Raw genomic sequence first — 19,444 nt, forward strand, 5'->3', positions numbered from 1 at the left:
TTTCAGATTTATGGTTCAATAGGAACCTGACTTTTAAAGACAGAGTAAAGAGATCCTGAATCGTCAAGAGGAGAAAAGGGTAGTGTGAGCTGTCTCTCTTCATTTTGTAAATTACCTGAGCCATAGAATTCAACTCACCATTCCCCATATACATACAGTCCATGGAATTCTTCAGGCCAGAACATTGGAATGGGTAAGCCTTTCCCTTCTTCAGGGGATCTTCCCAACCCAGGGGTCAAACCCAGGTCTCCCACATTGCAGGCGGATTCTTTACCTGCTGAGCCACAAGGGAAATCCAAGAACACTGGAGTGGGTGGCCGAGCCCTTCTCCAGGGGAATCTTCCTGACCCAGGAATCGAACAGGGGTCTCCTTCATTGCAGGTGGATTCTTTACCAGTTGAGCTATCAGGGAAGCCCAAGCATATAGGACTGTTCCTTGAACTACCAGTAGATGGCACCACGGTTTCGTTGTTTTTTGTTTTAAAAAAAAAAAAAGGTATTTTCAAAGATAGTAAATTTCCCTCGTGGCTCAGATGGTGAAGGATCTGCCTGAGAAATGGTACCTCATTGTGGTTTTGATTTGCATTTCTCTAATAATGAGTGATGCTGAGCATCTTTTCATGTGTTAGCCATCTGTATGTCTTCTTTAGAGAAATGTCTGTTCAGTTCTTTGGCCCATTTTTCGATTGGGTCATTTATTTTTCTGGAATTGAGGTGCAGGAGTTGCTTGTATATTTTTGAGATTAATTCATTGTCAGTTGTTTCGTTTGTTATTATTTTCTCCCATTCTGAAGACTGTCTTTTCACCTTGCTTATAGTTTCCTTTGTTGTGCAAAAGCTTTTAAGTTTAATTAGGTCCCATTTGTTTATTTTTGCTTTTTTTCAATATTCTGGGAGGTAGGTCATAGAGCAATGGCTGCCATCCAAAAGTCTACAAGCAATAAATGCTGGAGAGGGTGTGGAGAAAAGAGAACCCTCTTACACTGTTGGTGGGAATGCAAACTAGTACAGCCACTATAGAGAACAGTGTGGATTCCTTAAAAAACTGGAAATAGAACTGCCATATGACCCAGCAATCCCACTACTGGGCATACACACTGAGGAAACCAGAATTGAAAGAGACACGTGTACCCCAATGTTCATCACAGCACTGTTTACAATAGCTAAGACATGCAAGCAACCTAGATGTCCATCAGCAGACGAATGGATAAGAAAGCTGTGGTACATACACACAATGGAATATCACTCTGCTATTAAAAAGAATGCATTTGAATCAGTTCTAACGAGGTGGATGAAACTGGAGCCCATTATACAGACTGAAATAAACCAGAAAGAAAAACACCAATACAGTATACTAACACATATATATGGAATTTAGAAAGATGATAACGATAACTCTATATGCAAGACAGCAAAAGAGACACAGATGTATGAAACAGTCTTTTGGACTCTGTGGGAGAAGGCGAGGGTGAGATGATCTGAGAGAATAGCATTGAAACATGCTTATTATCATATGTGAAACAGATCGCTGGTCCAGGTTCGATGCATGAGACAAGTGCTTAGGGTTGGTGCACTGGGATGACCCAGAGGGATGGGATGGGGAGGGAGGTGGGAGAGGGGTTCAGGATGGGGAACACATGTAAACCCATGACTGATTCATATCAATGTATGGCAAAAACTACTACAATATTGTAAAGTAAGTCAGTTCAGTTCAGTTCAGTCGCTCAGTCGTGTCCAACTCTTTGCGACCCCATGAATTGCAGCACGCCACGCCTCTCTGTCCATCACCAACTCCCGGAGTCCACCCAAACCCATGTCCATCGAGTCGGTGATGCCATCCAACCATCTCATCCTCTCTTGTCCCCTTCTCCTTCCGCCCCCAGTCCTACCCAGCATTAGGGTCTTTTCCAATGAGTCAACCCTTCGCATGAGGTGGCCAAAGTATTGGAGTTTCAGCTTCAACATCAGACCTTCCAATGAACACCCAGGATTGATCTCTTTTAGGATGGATTGACTGGATCTCCTTGCAGTCCAAGGGACTCTTAAGAGTCTTCTCCAGCACCACAGTTCAAAAGCATCAATTCTTCGGTGCTCAGCTTTCTTCACCGTCCAACTCTCACATCCATACATGACCACTGGAAAAACCATAGCCTTGACTAGATGGACTTTTGTTGGCAAAGTAATGTCTCTGCTTTTAAATATGCTATCTAGGTTGGTCATAACCTTCCTTCCAAGGAGTAAGTGTCTTTTAATTTCATGGCTGCAATCACCATCAGCAGTGATTTTGGAGCCCAAAAAAATAAAGTCTGACACTGTTTCCACTGTTTCCCCATCCATTTCCCATGAAATGATGGGACCAGATGCCATGATCTTAGTTTTCTGAACGTTGAGCTTTAAGCCAACTTTTTCACTCTCCTCTTTCACTTTCATCAAGAGGCTCTTTAGTTCCTCTTCACTTTCTGCCATAAGGGTGGTGTCATCCGCATATCTGAGGTTATTGATATTTCTCCCGACAATCTTGATTCCAGCTTGTGTTTTTTCCAGCCCAGCGTTTCTCATGATATACTCTGCATATAAGTTAAATAAGCAGGGTGACAATATACAGCCTTGACGTACTCCTTTTCCTATTTGGAACCAGTCTGTTGTTCCATGTCCAGTTCTAAATGTTGCTTCCTCACCTGCATACAGGTTTCTCAGGAGACAGGTCAGATGGTGTGGTATTCCCATCTCTTTCAGAATTTTCCACAGTTTATTGTGATCCACACAGTCAAAGGCTTTGGCATAGTCAATAAAGCAGAAATAGATGTTTTTCTGGAACTCTCTTGCTTTTTTGATGATCCAGCAGATGTTGGCAATTTGATCTCTGGTTTCTCTGCCTTTTCTAAAACCAGCTTGAACATCTGGAAGTTCACGGTTCATGTATTGCTGAAGCCTGGCTTGGAGAATTTTGAGCATTACTTTACTAGCATGTGAGATGAGTGCAATTGTGCGGTAGTTTGAACATTCTTTGGCATTGCCTTTCTTTGGGATTGGAACGAAGACTGACCTCTTCCAGTCCTGTGGCCACTGCTGAGTTTTCCAGATTTGCTGGCATATTGAGTGCAGCACTTTCACAGCATCACCTTTGAGGATTTGAAATAGCTCAACTGGAATTCCATCACCTCCACTAGCTTTGTTCATAGTGATGCTTTCTAAGGCCCACTTGACTTCACATTCCAGGATGTCTGGCTCTAGGTAAAGTAATTAGCCTCCAACTAAAATAAATTAATCAATTAAAAAAAATAAAACATCAATGAAATAGTTTTAACCTAAAAAAAAAAAAAGAATCTGCCTGAGAATGCAGGAGACCCAGGTTCGATCCCTGGGTAGGGAAGATCCCCTGGAAAAGGAAATGACTACCCACTCCAATATTCGTGCCTGGAGAACAGTCATGTGGTCACAGAGAGTCAGACATGAGCGACTAACACTTTCACTACTTTAAAAAAATAAAAGAACAAGAAAATGTTGTGTTAAGGAAGGACTGCTGCTGCTGCTGCTAAGTCATTTCAGTCGTGTCCGACTCTATGCGACCTCATAGACGGCAGCCCACCAGGCTCCGCCTTCCCTGGGATTCTCCAGGCAAAGGAAAGACTAAAGCCCAATTAAAATACCAGATCAATATCCAAAGGCTTATTTATTGTCTTTACTCTCTATGCTAATTTTACACTCTATGCTAATTTTATGAGCAGTAAATTATATAACTTATCCAGAAATGGATCAGATCATCAAATTCACAGACGTAAAAACTCCAAAGAATGTCAAATATGGTTGTCAGTTAAGAGATATTTCTTTGCAATAAAGCAGCTAGCTAACTTCCGTGTGTTATGACTTTTGTGGACTTTAGGTACTCTTGCCTTCATGGGCTCTTTCCTCCAGAAAACGTATATGTATTATAAAATATTTTATGTCTGCTTTGGTATAAAGACACATATACTCCAGGCTAGATTAATCATTAACTACTATTTTTTTACTGAACATAAAATAGAGCTAAAATATTTTTATGGGCTCTTAACAGTATCACAAGCCCTATAGACTGTACCTACTATGCCCAATGCATAATTTCACCCTGGCTCCTTTAAGTTATTCTAAGAAATGAAATTTAGAAAATAAAACTAGAGGGGGATACTGGGGGTGATGGTGAACATAGCCCCAACTGTCTATAGCAAAAGTGAAATTTCTTTAAATCTTCATGCATTAGCTTTAAATTATATTCAAACATTGCAAAAGTATGTTTTAAATAACTTCCCATCAGGGAAAATGAAAGAAAACAAAATTTCTTACCTGAGTCACTGGTCCATGGATAGGATGCAACTGCAGTGAGTTGATTTATCTCTGAAAGTTGTTCCTTGGGAATTCCCTGCAAAAGGAAGGGGAATTAAGTGTACACATAAGACATTGATGGAGTTCAGCAGCAACAGGAAGTAGAACCAATTTATGAGAAAGAATATTTTCATTTTGAGAGTTCTAGGTTTCTATATTGTCAAGAAGAAAAGATGAAAGCAGAAGGGAGCTGCTGTTATTTTTCTCAGGATCTAATTCTGAAAAAGAAAGTATATGACTTTGATATTTTAGAGTCTACAGTTTTAAGTGGGATTCCCAGGTGGTGCTAGTGGTAAAGAACCTGCCTGCCAATGCAGGAGATGTAAGAGACATGGGTTCAATCCCTGGTTTGAAAAGATACCTTGGAAAAGGGCATGACAACCCATTCCAATATTCTTGCCTGGAGAATCCCATGGACACAGGAGCCTGGCAGGCTACAGTCTAAGGTCACATAGACTCGGACACAACTGAAGCAATTTATCACACAGGCATGCACAGTTTTAAGTAAGGGCCTACACAGGAGAAATATCAATAACCTCAGATATGCAGATGACACCACCCTTATGGCAGAAAGCGAAGAAGAACTAAAGAGCCTCTTGATGAAAGTGAAAGAGGAGAGTGAAAAAGATGGCTTAAAGCTCAACATTCAGAAAACTAAAATCATGGCATCTGGTCCCATCACTTCATGGGATATAGATGGGGAAACAGTGGAAACAGTGTCAGACTTTATTTTTGGGGCTTCAAAATCACTGCTGATGGTGATTGCAGCCATGAAATTAAAAGACACTTACTCCTTGGAAGGAAGGTTATGACCAACCTAGATAGCATATTTAAAAGCAGAGACATTACTTTGCCAACAAAGGTCCATCTAGTCAAGGCTATGGTTTTTCCAGTGGTCATGTATGGATGCGAGAGTTGGATGGTGAAGAAAGTTGAGCGCCGAAGAATTGATGCTTTTGAACTGTGGTGCTGGAGAAGACTCTTAAGAGTCCCTTGGACTGCAAGAAGATCCAACCAGTCCATCCCAAAGGAGATCAGTCTTGGGTGTTCATTGGAAGGTCTGATGTTGAAGCTGAAACTCCAATACTTTGGCCACCTCATGCAAAGAGTCGACTCATTGGAAAAGACCCTGATGCTGAGAAAGATTGAGGGCAGGAGGAGAAGGGATCGACAGAGGATGAGATGGCTAGATGGCATCATCAACTCGATGGCCATGGGTTGGGTAGACTCCGGGAGTTGGTGATGGACAGGGAGGCCTGGCATGCTGCAATTCATGGGGTCGCAAAGAGTTGGACATGACTGAGCGACTGAACTGAACTGTACACAGTACAATAGCAGCTTCAAATAGAATCTAGAAAATTGTCTGGTGGTCTAGGGGTTAAGACTCTGTGCTTTCACTGTTGAGAGCCGGGGTTCAATCCCTGGTCAGGCAACTAAGATCCTGCAAACCCCATGATGTGGCCAAAATAAATAAATAAAATCCAAAATCTAAGAATCAGAGACCCTGAGAATGAAGGGCAGGAGTGGGATGGGGAGCTGTGGCTGGTAACAGATTCTTGGGAAAGCAAGGAGAGCCATTCTAGGGCATTCTGAGAGAGAGCAAAATAAGGTGAAGCAGTGTTGGGCGTCTGGAGCCAGGGATCCCAACAGGGGTCAGGGTCAAGGGTATGGGTCAAGGGTCAAGAGTATGGGGCTATTCTCCTAGGTGAGTGATAACCTTTAAACAGCGTCCTTGATGTGGAGATTGCTTTAATCAAATTGCTCTCTCATGATATTTTGCTAGACTCTGGGTACAAGTATTTGCCAGAGAATGTCTTAGTTTTTAATTTGTTCTTAATATTTTACATAGTACAATAATAATTCATCAAAAACTTTCTGTAGTGTCAAAAAAAAAAGTCCTTCATTGAAATTGGGATGATATGATTTGCTTTAACTCTAATTTTCTTTCAATGTTCACACCTCATAAAGGTTATGGGGGAAATACTCATTTATATAATTAAACCTCACTATGACCATTTTCAAATATTTAGAGCTACCAAAAAAGAAAAACTCTTTAGAATAGAAATAGTAGGTTTCTGGATTTCCTGTTGTCATAATAAGTTAAAGTGAAATTGGGATGTACTCAAATTCCACAACAAATACTCAATTATTTATATTCAACTTAAAGACTATTGGCAGAGAAGTCCTTATGTAGGCAAAGACTTCCCAGAACTTACTGCATTAATGAACCAGAGGAGAAAAAAAACTTAAAGAAATACAGTCTTTAATACAGGAGTAATTCTCAGGGGATTTGAGTCTAATGCAAGGCCCCACAGAGAGGATGGTGAGAGAGTAGCTCCTGTACTCTCCATTTTTCTCAAAAAAGTATGTATCCCACCCCTAAGCTTTTCCCCCAGAGAGGTGGAGAAGGAAGGAGTAACAGGAGTCTACCAGCTCCTGCTCTTTCAGAGGCTTGAGGGATAAGGCCACATAATGATGTAAGCACCAGTCCTCCAGTTCCAATACACAAGTCTGACCATCAGATCTGGGGATGTTGGAGTGGCTGCAGGCTTCTTACAGAGTACTTTGCACATGAAGAACAAGCAACATAGATTGTTTATGCATGCACCGCCAAACACTTCTGACCTTTGGCAGTTCCACTCTCGCTTGTGTAAGTCTAATGTAGATTGTATAGCATTTAACATTAACCTACTGTTCTATCCATTAAGCTTGCGCTACATCCTTCAGGGAGAGTGAATTCCTTGATGACAAGCCATTAGGTGAGACAGTACAGGGTTTAGAATCAAATTACCTGGGTTCAGATCTTGCCTCTGCTACTTATTACTTGTAAAACCTTAGGCAAGGGGCTTAGCTTCCTTAAGCCTCCAGTTCTATATCTATAAAATGGAGATGATGATAATAATAGCTAACATCAGAAATATCTAATAAGGACAAACTAAAATAATTCATATAAAAGTTCTTAGCTCATGGCACCTGGCATAGAATAACAGCTCGGAGTTGGGTGTTAGCCATTTGACTCGTTATTCCAGGAACCAGCGCTTCAGGACACGTCTGTTATAGATGGCTGAGGACATCTGCATGTTACACAGAAAGGCTAGGGACAGAAGGGTGCCACCCACGCCTCTGCCAAAGCAACTTGAAAGTTCAACTTTCAGTGGCAGTGAACAAGAAATAAAGGTCAATAGCTATTTCCTCTGGAACCTGGCCAGTAATTTGACATCTGGGAACTGGCTCAACTTGTAGGTAGAAATAAACAAATCTTTTCCCTTGCAACCTTATGTACCAACATTCATTCTAACACTCCTTTATAACTAATCTCCACTTCTCCAAAATGTATAAAATAATTACCTCCCATAAACCCATGTGGCACTTTTCTAGTGAAAGTGAAAGTCGCACAGTCGTGTCCAACTCTTTGTGACCTCATAGACTATACAGTCCATGGAATTCTCCAGACCACAATACTGAAGCGGGTAGGCTTTCCCTTCTCCAGGGAACCTTCGCAACCCAGGGATTCAACTCAGGTCTCCTGCACTGCAGGTGGATTCTTTACAAGCTGAGCCACATGGGAAGCCCTATGTATCCTAAATTTCAAGGTATCATTGTGTGAATGGTAAATATTTCTATTAACATTTCCATTATAGGATTTAATAACAATGATAAGGAAATACTCTATATTGAAAGAAATTAACACTTTGATTTCAAATTTTGGCCTTTTTTTCCTTTCACAAAAAGATAGAGAGGAGAGATAAGAAAGCCTTCCTCAGCGATCAGTGCAAAGAAACAGATGAAAACAATAGAATGGGAAAGACTAGAGATCTCTTCAAGAAAATTAGAGATACCAAGGGAACATTTCATGCAAAGATGGGCACAATAAAGGACAGAAATGGTAGGGACCAAACAGAAGCAGAAGTCATTAAGTAGAGGTGGCAAGAATACACTGAAGAACTATACAAAAAAAGAGCTTAATGATCCAGATAACCACAATGGTGTGATCACTCACCTAGAGCCAGACATCCTGGAATGTGAAGTCAAGTGGGCCTTAGGAAGCATCACTACAAACAAAGCTAGTGGAGGTGATGGAATTCCAGTTGAGCTATTTCAAATTGCTGCACTCAATATGCCAGCAAATTTGGAAAACTCAGCAGTGGCCACAGGACTGGAAAAGGTCAGTTTTCATTCCAATCCCTAAGAAAGGCAATATCAAAGAATGTTCAAACTACCACACAACTGCACTCATCTACATGCTACCAAAATAATGCTCAAAATTCTTCAAACCAGGCTTCAACAGTACATGAACCATGAACTTCCACATGTTCAAGCTGGATTAAGAAAAGGCAGAGGAACTAGAGATCAAATTGCCAACATCCCTTGGATCATCAAAAAAGCAAGAGAGTTTCAGAAAAGCATCTACTTCTGCTTTATTGACTATGCCAAAGCCTTTGACTGTGTGGATCACAATAAACTGTGGAAGATTCTTCAAGAGATGGGAATACCAGACCACCTTACCTGCCTCCTGAGAAATCTGTATACAGGTCAAGAAGCAACAGTTAGAACTGGACATGGAACAACAGACTGGTTCCAAATTGGGAAAGGAGTACATCAAGGCTATATATTGTCACCCTGCTTATTTAACTTATATGCAGAATACATTGTGAGAAATGCCGGGCTGGATGAAGCACAAGTTGGAATCAAGATTGCTAGGAGAAATATCAATAACCTCAGATATGCAGATGACACCACCCTTATGGCAGAAAGTGAAGAGGAACTAAAGAGCCTCTTGATGAAAGTGAAAGAGGAGAGTGAAAAAGTTGGCTTAAAACTCAACATTCAGAAAACTAAGATCATGGCATCTGGTCCCATCACTTCATGGCAAATATATGGGGAAACAATGAAAACAGTGACAGACTTTATTTTGGAGGCTCCAAAATCACTGCAGATGGTGACTGCAGCCGTGAAATTAAAAGATGCTTGCTCCTTGGAAGAAAAGCTATGACCAACCTAGACAGCATATTAAAAAGCAAAGACATTACTTTGCCAACAAAGGTCTGTCTAATAAAAGGTATGGTTTTTCCAGTAGTCATGTATGGATGTGATAGTTGGACTATAAAGAAAACTGAGCGCTGAAGAATTGATGCTTTTGAACTGTGGTGTTGGAGAACACTCTTGAGAGTCCCTTGGACTGCAAGGAGATCCAACCAGTCCATTCTTAAGGAAATCAGTCCTGAATATTCATGGGAAGAACTGATGCTGAAGCTGAAGCTGAAACTCCTATACTTTGGCCACCTGATGCGAAGAACTGACTCATTAGAAAAGAGCCTGGTGCTGGGAAAGATTGAGGGCAGGAGGAAAAGGGGACAACCGAAGATGAGATGGTTGGATAGCATCACCAACTTGATGGACATGAGTTTGAGCAAACTCAGGGAGATGGTGATGGACAGGGAAGCCTGGCGTGCTGCAGTCCATGGGGTCGCAAAGAACTGGACATGACTAAGCAACTGAACTGAACTTCCTTTCACAGGCCACTTCTTATTCCACAGCATGTTATCACACAATTATTTACAAAACATTCTTACTTAGCATTTATTTTATTCAAAATCATTATAACGGCTAGAGTTGTTTCCCCTAATTTCAGTTCTACATGTCTTCCACCACACATAATTTATTTCAAGCACAATAGAAAGATCCCATCCTCACAATCACATTCTTATTGACAACAGGTCATTTCATGTGTCCTTTTAAGGCCTCTCAGAGATGTAGAATCAAGCAGTATAAGAAAGGAAGTCTGTTTCACAGTCAGTATCCAGCTCCTCTTCATTGAGGCTAGTTGGAGGATTTTTTAAATCCCTTACCTCAAGTCTGTGCTTTTTATGCTTTAGCTTGTGCTTGTTTTTGTTGTTCGGTTACTAAGTTGTGTCAACTCTTTAAGACCCCATAAATTGCAACACGCCAGGTTTCCTGGTCCTCCACTATCTCCCGAAGTTTTCTCAAAGTCATGCCCATTGAATCGGTGATGCCATCCAACCATCTCATCTTTTGTTGCCCCCTTTGCCTCCTGCTCTAAATCTTTCCCAGCATCTGAGTCTTTTCCAATGAATCAGTTCTTCACACCAGGTGGCCAAAGTATTGGAACTTCAGCTTCAGTCCTTCCAATGAATATTCAGGACTGATTTTCTTTAGGATTGACAGGTTTGATCTCCTTGCAGCCCAAGGAACTCTCAAGAGTCTTCTCCAACCACCTTAATTGCAGTTCCCAAATGTCCATTTTCTAAATTATTCATTCTCTCTCTCACTATTAATAGCCTGGTCACAGAAATACTGTGAAAATTTTAGCATAATCAAGGAAACATTTATTCCTGATTAAAAAAACAAATCATTGAATATCTTCTGTTTCAAGCATTCTGCTAAGTGTTACTTGTATAGTGATGAATGACAATTATAGCCTCACACTCCCAAGGCTTATCATTTAGTGGTGGAATCAGACATGAGACAAATAAACACAAAAATAAATACATAGTTACAAATAATATCGGAGAAGGCAATGGCACCCCACTCCAGTACTCTTGCCTAGAAAATCCCATGGACAGAGGAGCCTGGTAGGCTACAGTCCATGGGGTCGCTAAGAGTCGGACACGACTGAACGACTTCACTTTCACTTTTCCCTTTCATGCACTGGAGAAAGAAATGGCAACCCACTCCAGTATTCTTGCCTGGAGAATCCTAGGGACGGCAGAGCCTGGTGAGCTGCCGTCTATGGGGTCACACAGAGTTGGACACGACTGAAGCGACTTAGCATAGCATAGCACAAATAATATAAGCCCCCCCAAAAGGACAGAAAAACAGAGGGAACATATGTGATTATAATAAAGTGAAAGTCGTTCAGTCGTGTCCAGCTCTTTGTGACCCCATACAGTGCATGGAATTCTCCAGGCCAGAATACTGGAATGGGTAGCCTTTCCCTTCTCCAGGGGATCTTCCAACCCAGAGATCGAACCCAGGTCTCCCGCATTGCAGGCAGATTCTTTACCAGCTGAGCCACAAGGGAAGCCCATGATTATAATAAAGAGGCACCCAATTTATGCTGAGAGGGTCAGAAAAGACCTCTCTAAAAATAGAATATGTTATTTGAAACCTAAAGGATTCACAAAGGTTACCTAGGTGAAGATTGCGGGGGTGGGGGTGAGGGGGCAAGGTGGCATTTCTTATAACCAGAACTCTTGCAAAGTCCCAGGACAACAAAGAATTTGCCACATTTAAGAAACTGAGGAAGCTCAACATGGTGAAGCTTAGTGAGCAATCAGAAAAATCCTGTAACATGGGCTTGACCTCATATAGCGCTTCTGAATTCAATTTTTTCTTTAATCTGGAATGTCTATTCAGAAAACCTTACTGCTAGATAATTTCTAGTGTGATTTCAAATCTCAAATTCCCAGCAAAATTATACAAATAGCCTGTGCTCCAATCTGCCATCTTCCCACTCATCATTCCCCTAAGTCCTGTCCCTGCTAAATGATGCCTACATTTTTTAAAATTACTTATCAAACAATCTAAAATTAGTGGAGTACAAAAATCAAACAATGTTTGCTTTTCCCCTTGTAACCATTCTCTATAAAATCTCTCTTTCTTATATTTCAACATTGTAAGCAGATTTCATAGGTTGGTGGTCACATCTAGCTGTTACTGTCTAACCTTATCTAACCCAAAATTTAAAAAAACTCCAATCTCAGTCCAGTTCTGTATTGGTTCCTTTCCTTCTTGGCACCTGCCGAACTTGGCCTGAAAGATTAGGGAAGGAGAAGGCTAATTCTGATCATTCATTCGTCCTATCCCACACCTACATTTCTTTTCTACTCCAGTGTATTGGTGAAATGTAGGGCTTCAAAGATTGCCAAGGGACAGATCCTGAAGAATATTCTATGTTAAACTGAAGAATTTGGTCTTTATCTTTTAAAGGAGATACAAAAAACATTAAAGAGGAATTACACAAATAGGTTTTCAGTTTAGAATAACCCCTTCACTGCAGTGTAAAGAGTCGATTATAGGAAACAAATGAGGAGTTGGATAACAAAGAGAACACTGACCTCTTGAACTCTCTCCCACCACTCCCTTCATGAGTTTCTCCTCACAAACTTCCCTCAAAATGCCATGCAACCTCCACTGGCTTTGAAATACTCCTGAAAAATCCTCTCTCTAAACTTGGGCAAGCCTGACTAATCATTTCTTGGATTTATTAAACACCACTACAGGAAAAATGGCATTTCTGCTTTATTAATCTTGGCTGAAGGGCACCAAGATATTAAAAGAGGACTCTTTTGTCTTGGAATTTTACCAGTGGCCCTGAAGTCTAAGCACAATGTCTAAATTGTGGAGCTAGGCCACCAAAGCAAAACACCCTAAGGACTGTGGGACTGATTCTACTAACATTGTTTCATTTTCCACCTCTATTTCTGTGAATATCAAAACGGAAAAAGCCTAGAGAGAGAGTGCTTTTGGAAACTGTTCTGGGTGCTATGGAGGAGATGAGATGAGGGACGAGAGGAAAAAGTACTTTCTTTCACCTTAATCCAGGTGAGAGGGGCTTCTGTGAACCTTTCAAAAACCTTGCCTACAGCCTCTGAAGATTGGGAGACCAGAGACTGGAGTCTGCTTCTGCTGCAGGAAGTCCAAAGATGCAAGGCCATGGCTATTATTAGTCTGACTGTAAACAGCAGAGAGAGCTGCATTAGTCAATATTTACACTACCAATGACAGCAGACAAAGGAGTTTGTTTCCTGGGACCCAGATGTGGCTCTGGGGCCAGAAAGACAGCCCAGGGTGTAAGAGATGAGCCTGGAAAAGCCAAAGGCCCACTGTAGGGAGACATATTGCAAGCAGCTTCTGGATAATGAGACTCAAAAGCAGCCAGATATGGGAACATTACTTGTTTAAAAGAGAACTGCAGTCATAGGTCCTCTAGCAGGAGGCTCTCCCAGGAAAAAAGAACACCCCCAGAGAATAAGAGACAACAACTATCTGACTGTCATCTTTGACACATTCCTTAACTATGTCCCCCACCCTTAACTCTGGGTATCCTGTGACTCTCTTTCAACCAACAGAATGTGGCAGAAATGACATTGCAAGACTTCTGAGGCTAGCTCAGAAAAGTCACTGCAGCTTCCACTTTGTTGCCAGATACAACCGTATCAGTCACATAAAACTTTTCTTACCTCTTATCTTTCTTCTCCAGATTCAGAAACCACACCTAAAAGTGGGAGAAGTAGAATTACAAAATTATGAAGAGGTAGGGCATGCTTCTCCCGTTCCTAAGCAGGGAGACAGGAGAGCCCTACAATAGATAAGAATTCTAAATTTTGATACTATACCTGGCAAAAAAAATTTTTTTTGGTTAAATTGAGACTTTCTTGTGATTGAAGGAAAGCTATTCGACCTGCCAAATATTTCATGCTAGGTAGGAAACAGTAAGTCCAAAACCAGATTTGAAAAGTGAGAATAGAAAATAATTCACACACTACAGAGTCCAATTTGTTCAATAAAAATGCATACCTGATTATGTTTATGTTTTGAAGCAGATGTAAAACAAGAGCTATGGAGTCAACAGAGAGCTGGAATTACCTAGAAAGCAAAGGCCATCTGGTGACTATATCGAAGCCAGCTAAGATCCCTGGCCTGGTCAGGGTTAGGACTTTTTATGAAATAAATATATTAGCTGGTTCAATTGCTTGGAAGTGTCATAAAAACAGAATAAAAGCAAAACTGGGCTATACTTAATGTTCTTTTATACTTTTCTGTTAAAACATCTTGGGTTTGTTGTTTGTTTTTTTTTTTTTGAGGGGGTGAGAGGAAGTGATTCCTGGAAACCTAGTGGATGTTACTCAACATTACTCAATGTGGGATTAATTTTAAAATTATTCTATGCTGGGAATAATTTTAAAATTATTCTGTGTCTAATATTCTACACAAGACCAGCAGATGAAGTGGAATTAGTAAGTCAGAGTAAATCACACAGAGCAAGACAAGAAGCTTGATTTTCTCTTAGGTCGTCTTTTATAATATATCCTATAATTTAAATTTTCTTTAAATAGATATGTGTGTTCTTTTTCCTTTTATGTTCAGAAATTCTCATGCCAAGAAACTCAGAGTGCCCATATCCCCTCCTCAAACTCTGAGTGGGCATGTGATCCATTTTTAACCAGTAGAATGTGGCAGAAATGACACTGCACGACTCCCAAGGCTTGGTCAGAAAAAGCAATACAGCCCCAATTTTGTCTGCCCAGATACTGACTTTGGGAGCCCTAATGCTACACAAAGGGAATTACCCTGAGACTGTCATACTTTGAGGAAGGCACCGACAGGCCAAATGGAAATATTCCAGTTGACACCCCCACTGACTTCACAATTAACAAATAAAACTAATCACCAGGCAAATTACTTCAGCCCCCCAGCTCTTGAGCCACCTCTAGCCACCCAATCTTCTCAACTGAAGCCCTGTATGAGCGGAGAAAAGCTATTGAACTAGGCCTCATCCAAACTTCTGACCCACAGGATCTGTGAGCATAATAAAATGTTTATTTTCAGCTGAAAAGTTACCCAGCAATAGTAAATACAACAATAGGAATTTTGTAAAATAGTGACTGACCTGGCCAATTTCTAGAATTCACAAACTCCACCAATCTGTTTATCCCATAGGTCCAATTTTCCCTTATACATCTGTATGGATTGAGTCTTGTCCCCTAAAATTTCATATGAAGTCTCAGCCCCAGTACATCAGAATGTGACTTTATTTGGAGATGAGGTAAATAGATAAGCTAAAATGAGATTATTAGAGTGACCCTAAATTAATATCTTTATTTAAAAAAATTAATAATAACTGGAGACAGACACACATACAGGGAGAAAATCCCGTGAACATAAAGGTGAAAGTGAAGTCGCTCAGTCGTGTCCGACTCTGCAACCCCATGGAATGTAAGCTACCACACTCCTCCGTCCATGGGATTCTCCAGGCAAGAGTACTGGAGTGGGTTGCCATTTCCTTCTCCAGAGGATCTTCCCAACCCAGGGATCAAACCCAGGTCTCCCACATTGTAGGCAGACGCTTTACCATCTGAGCCATCCACAAGCCGAGGAAAGAATCTCAGAACAGATCCTTCCCTTGAAGCTCTCAGAAGGAACCAACTCTCCCAACATCTTGATTTCTGAGGTCCGGCCTCCAGAATTGTGAGACAGTAAATTTCTGTTGTTTAAGCCACCAAGATTGTGGTACTTTGTTATGACGTCCCTAGAAAATGAATATAGCATCCAAGCTAGGGCCAATAGGAAGAATTCCCTGGGGCCAGAGAGAGTTGAAAATTCAAATTTCAGAGTCACATAATCTATTGGAACTGTGCCAATGTGTGTCATCTCCAGTAATCTCATCAAGTGGTCTGCTAACCTATTTATCCCTGTGGTGCTAAGGCTCTTACTACCTCCCAAAGTAGCCACTGAATACTTCCCAACTCTGTTAACTATTTGGGAGGATCACCTTTAGGATCCTAGTTGTTGCTGTTGTTACTTAGTCGTTAAGTCAAGTCTGACTCTTTTGCATCTCCAAGGACTGTAGCCCACCAGGCTCTTCTGTCCATGGGATTTCCCAGGCAAGAATACTGGAACATGTTGTCATTTCCTCCTCCAGGGGATCTTCCTGACCCAGGGATCAAACCCATGTCTCCTGCATTGGCAGATGGGTTCTTTATCACTGAGCCACCAGGGAAGCCCTTATGATCACAGAGACTGAATTTAATCTACCTTACATAGGATGGTTCTTTACAAATTCTCAGACAGCTGTCTATCTCCCCTGACTATACTCCTCCACAAAAGAAACTTCCCCAGCCTTATGCAGACATTCCTTACATGATATAATTCCATGTCCCTTCACCACTATGATTATTCTCCTCTGAATATAAGTCCATTTATGCCAAAACAAAAAAATAAATTTCCTATAATAAAAACTGTCCAGTAAAACCACAGACTACCTTACAAGTAGTTTACTGTCACTTAAAAAACGACCTTTGAAGACTCAGGAATGCTATAGAGCAATTATTAAATCAGAGAACACATCAGACTCATTCTCTTCAAGGATATTTTTGGATCTTATGATTTAATAACATATTAGACATTTGAGGTTCTGCTTATGTTCTTTCATGAACTAAGTAATAAATGAAGTACAGAAGGGACTCACAATAAAAACTTTGATGATAGTATACTTTAGTGAGGCTTCACAAAAGCGAAAAATTGCAGGCAAAAAAAAATAAGAGCATTCTGAACAATAAGCAGCAAGCTAGTTATTTATCAGTGCATCTCATTTAGCTTCCCTTTGGATAAGCTAGGTCTTTAATCCTTCTACCACAGATACTCATGAGAACATTTTTTTACAGAAGTAGGTTTATGGAATTAGATTTAATTGCTTGATTCTTTGTATTAATGTTGAAATCAGAAAGTTCAGAGGAAGATTTCTTTCACATGGTTAGCCCTGTGGCATTTTCATACAAACCAATTTACAGATCAATTTCTAAAATATGGTTCCTTTTAGTAAAACATACTTGAATAAGCTTTTGTCTTTGAACAAAGGAAGTTTTTTGTATGCCTGAGCCAAAGCACAGCGAGGTCATGAATGGCTGGTTCTAAGCCATCCAGCTTCCTGCTTTCCTTTACAGTGCTGCTGAGTGAGAGAACTTGTCTACAGATGGAGAATTCCTAAGATTCTGTGTGCCTTCATTCAAACTCCTAGTCTGCCCATAAAGCTAAATGAGCTTCAGCTATGACATTTACTAATAAAACAGCAAATACAGAATATCATAGCCTGAGGAGACCACTATTTCTGTCATGGCCTCATCTTTGCTCTGGAGATAGGGGCATTTTCCAATTCACAAACTGTTTACTCCCTGAAACTACCCCAGAGAAAAGTAGTGTAGGAGTCAGGGGAAAGAGCTGCCTAGGGGGAATGAAAGGGTCTTTGGTAACTTTGTATGATCTTTCAAAAAAGTGGCTTCATTTCTTAGCCCAAAACAAATCTAAATTTAAGATCAAAGATTTAAACAAAACAACACAAAACAGAAACCACAAAATATCCAGGAAAAAAATGAGGGATTCTTTTTTAATCTTGAAACATGAACTTTATAAACATGATCCCAAACACAAAACCCATAAAAGTATAAGTTTAACATCATAAATTTTTAAACTGTCTGAATGACAATAAAAAAAAAAACATTGGCAACAGGATATGAATAGAACAACTAATATAAACAAACAAAAAATACTTAATTTCATCCACAATTTTTAAAATGGAACTCAAAGTGAGGAAACTGCATATTTTACCTATCAGATTAGCATTCATTTTAAAACTTAAACCCAGTGTTGTCATGAGTGGAAGGAAATAGGCCTTTGCATACAGTGTTAAGGCAGAAGTAAATTGTTGCAAAAATTTCAAAGGGCAATTTGGCAACATCTATCCCTGATGCTTTTCATCAGTCTTGAAAAAATTGGCCATTATCTATGTGAATATTGCTCCTGTCTCATTATAAATCTTTTAATATTCCAATTATGTATATGCTAGCCAAGATAATCTTGAAGAACAGCACTGAACAACTATGTCACAGATGAAAAACTATTATAAAACTATAGTAATTAAGACTGTGTTAATACTGCAAGTATAGACAAATCAACTATAGTAGGCAGAACTCTAAAGATACCAACTCCCACTTCAAGATCACTATTCACTGTTACTTAATCAAACCTAATCAAAATACTGCTGTGAAGGAACTTAGCACCGTAATTATAGTTACTAACCACCTGACTTTAAAATAGATTATCCTGGATTATCCAGGTGGGTGCAATGTAATCACATGAACCCACAAAAGCAAAAGAGGAAGGCAGAAGAGCCTGTCAGAGATGCAACAGAAGAGGAAGTAGGAGAGATTCTAAGCGTGAGACGAACTTGACTTGCTGTTGATGGAGAAGGGCCACGTGGAAAACATGAGGAGGAATGCACAGCTTTGAGAGGCAAAAACTAAACCCCAACTGACAGCCAATAAGGAATCGGGGAACTCAGCCCTACAACCACAAGGAATTTAATTCCACCAACAACCTGAATGACCCCAGAAGCAGATTCACCTCCAGAGCTTTCAGACAAGGGCCCAGCCCGGCCAACACCTTGATTCCAGGCTTGTTAGACTCTAAAAGCTTGGCATGGTGCAGCTCATGAGGTTGCAGAGTCAGACATGACTTAGCAACTGAACAACAACAACAAAGACTCTAAACAGAGGACCCAGAAGAGTCACACTGTACCAAGGCTTCTGACCACAGAGCTGTGAAACTTAAAATGGGTGTTGTTTTGAGCCACTCAATTGGTAATAACTCTCAATGACAGTATTAGGAAGTTAATATGGTGACCAAGGATAAAGAATCCATCAACAGGCCTACACATATGGCAAAAGTGACCCTGAAGTACAGTGGGAAAGGATGCTTCTTTCAACAAACAGTGCTCAGTCTATTTAATTTTCTACATTTAAAAAAACATGTGTCTGAATCACTATTTTACATCATATACAAAATAAATTCCAGATGGATTGCAGATTTGAATGTGAAGGGGAGAGTTGCGGTGTGGGGGAGGGTAAGTTTTCAGAGAAAAACATGAAAGAAGGTCTTTGTAAGCTCCCTACTCCAGTTTTTGGTGGTAATGTATATATTTAGGTTGTACAACGTGGTTTTGTTAAAGGTTTACAGTATGATGATTTAATATACACATACATTGTGGCCTGCTTAATTAACATATCTGCCACTTCACATATCTACTACCTCATGTAGGTACCGTTTGTGTGTGTGTATGGTGAGACACTTTAGATCTACTCTCTTAGTGAATTCATGTATACAGCGTTATTAACTATAGTCATCATGCTGCACATTCAATTTCCAAAAATTATTCATCGTATAATTGAAAACTTGACTAACATCTCCCCATTTCACACACCCCACCCCCAGTCCTTGGTAATCACTAGTTTAGTTTCTGGTTCTATGAGCTCAACTTTTTAAGATTCTACACAAAAGTGAGATGATA

The 19,444-nt window shown here is 40.3% G+C and overlaps 2 long non-coding RNA genes across 6 annotated transcripts in view; one reads left to right on the forward strand and one right to left on the reverse strand.

The window, feature by feature from the left end:
• LOC145504124 (uncharacterized) overlaps positions 1-19,444 on the reverse strand; it is a 382,163-nt gene that overhangs the window by 336,474 nt on the left and 26,245 nt on the right. Inside the window, exons 1-3 of one of the 5 annotated variants that reach the window (XR_014052132.1) lie at positions 7,333-7,696; positions 7,151-7,235; positions 4,321-4,396 (exon numbers count right to left, since the gene is read on the reverse strand). This is a non-coding gene — a long non-coding RNA (uncharacterized LOC145504124). Of the gene's footprint in view, positions 1-4,320; positions 4,397-7,150; positions 7,236-7,332; positions 7,810-13,562; positions 13,598-19,444 lie in introns of those variants that run through there. The other 4 variants (XR_014052135.1, XR_014052121.1, XR_014052128.1 and 1 more) reach the window with 4 other exon arrangements.
• The window catches only part of LOC145504297 (uncharacterized), a 35,710-nt gene continuing 24,124 nt past the window's right edge, over positions 7,859-19,444 (forward strand). The window contains exon 1 of the long non-coding RNA XR_014052153.1: positions 7,859-7,952. This is a non-coding gene — a long non-coding RNA (uncharacterized LOC145504297). The remainder of the gene's footprint in view (positions 7,953-19,444) is intronic.

This window comes from Giraffa tippelskirchi, chromosome 1 (genome assembly GCF_054371585.1).
Source record: "Giraffa tippelskirchi isolate mGirTip1 chromosome 1, T2T-mGirTip1v1.2.pri, whole genome shotgun sequence".
Taxonomy (NCBI): domain Eukaryota; kingdom Metazoa; phylum Chordata; class Mammalia; order Artiodactyla; family Giraffidae; genus Giraffa; species Giraffa tippelskirchi.